The sequence below is a fragment of the Triticum dicoccoides genome, unplaced genomic scaffold, assembly GCF_002162155.2.
Source record: "Triticum dicoccoides isolate Atlit2015 ecotype Zavitan unplaced genomic scaffold, WEW_v2.0 scaffold139339, whole genome shotgun sequence".
Classification (NCBI taxonomy): domain Eukaryota; kingdom Viridiplantae; phylum Streptophyta; class Magnoliopsida; order Poales; family Poaceae; genus Triticum; species Triticum dicoccoides.
This window is the reverse complement of record NW_021198738.1, coordinates 1-1,721: the sequence shown is the minus strand read 5'-3', so window position 1 is coordinate 1,721 and position 1,721 is coordinate 1. Positions and strand designations below refer to the sequence as shown.

General features: G+C 39.6%; 1 pseudogene; it reads right to left on the bottom strand.

Moving 5' to 3' along the window:
* Positions 1–8: 8 nt before the first annotated feature.
* LOC119343753 lies at positions 9–1,714 on the bottom strand (annotated as a pseudogene).
* Positions 1,715–1,721: the final 7 nt, after the last annotated feature.

Below are 1,721 nucleotides of genomic sequence, written 5' to 3'. Positions count from 1 at the left end.
ATGAAGGCATGAGAAGGCCACTATTATATTTGAAGATGCTTCATTGAAGCGATGATTCATCTCAGTGCATATCTTGTCAATGGCGACATAGAAGATCTCAACTCGATAGAAATGAAGATTGGTGTAGGTCACACCATCAAGCCTTGAACGACCTCGGACCAGTATTCTTTCATTCATATCCGGCACTGGAATACCTTTGGCAACACAAAAGTGTTGGACTTCGTCGAACAAGCTTTCCCAACCACTTTCTCTCATAGAGGCCAGCCGAGCTTTGGCATCACCAACTATTTCAATGGCATTAACAATGTTTATATCTTTTCTCTACAAGACTTGTGAGAGTTCATTTGTGATAGCAAGAAACTTTATCATAAGATGCAATACGAAAGCAAATTTGAAACTCTCCATTATCTCTATCAAACCCGCCGCCTGACACGGTCCACGCCCTTCATCATTGACCTCACGAAGCACATATATGACTAACTTCCACATTCTACTCAAACGAAGCAAAGTTGTATGGTGTGAATCCCATCTAGTATCCCCGGGTCTTGCTAAATTTGTTTCTTGGTTCAAACCTCTTCCACTAAATATCTCACCGCTCTCAAGCTGATCTAAGATATTTTGATGGCGTTCCTCCCTCAGTGAATCCCTTCTCTTGCAAGATACAGTAGTTGTGCTCACAATTAAGGAGACATACTCAAACAAATCATGAATAGAGGAGCAACAACTAGCAACCAAGACAACCACCAATTTGTAAACGATGTGCAAAGCAATTCACATAAAAGGCATAAGGGTTCTCGTCAAGAATTTTCTTTCGCAAACCATTAAATTCACCTCTCATATTTTAAGCTCCATCATATCCTTGCCCTCGTAGACTATGAATGGATAACTTATGATGATCAAGAATGTCAACAAGAGCTACCTTTAGTGCCTCTGATGTAGTCTCACTGGCATGGTATAGAGAGAGAACTCGTTCCACGGTTTTCCTTTTATCATTGACATACCTACATGAAGATTTTTGTAACAAGGTTAAATAAAAGTAGAAAAAAACTATGAAATAACAGTTAAAATGAATAATAAACCACTACTAACCTCAACATCACCGCCATTTGCTCTTTGACAGATATATCACATGACTCATCGACAAGCACAGAGAATTTCTTATCACCAATTTCTCTCATGATCGCTTTGGTGACCTCTTCTGCGCAACACTTTGCAAGATCTTCTTGAATTTCAGCAGCAAGCATCTTGCAGTTTCAACTACCATGGTCAAAAGCATTCCTCACTTTCTCATCTCTAGCTTTATGCCAATCTACCGTCTCATGGAAGTTACCCTTGTTCAGTGAAGTTGAACTTTTATCATGGCCATAAAAGCCAAGCCTTGAGCAATGAGATATCTTGCACAACCCAGAGAAGTGTGCAACCGAATTTTGTAAAGTACTTCAGACTCCTTGGATGACCTAGCAAAGTTACTAGACACGCTTTGCCTTTGATTATGAAAATCATCATAATGCAATCTTGCCTTTTTGTGTGCACTATTTACCCCACCAACATGAGCAGGCAATGCCTGATATGCATGCTTCCAATCCCTGAATCCATTTTTGGTGAAGACATCATAACCAAAATGTGTACTACTTCCTGGTTGCTTAAAAAGAAAGCAATAGAAACAAAATGCAGCTTGCTCGGACACACTATATTCTAACCACTCATAATTCTTATACCAA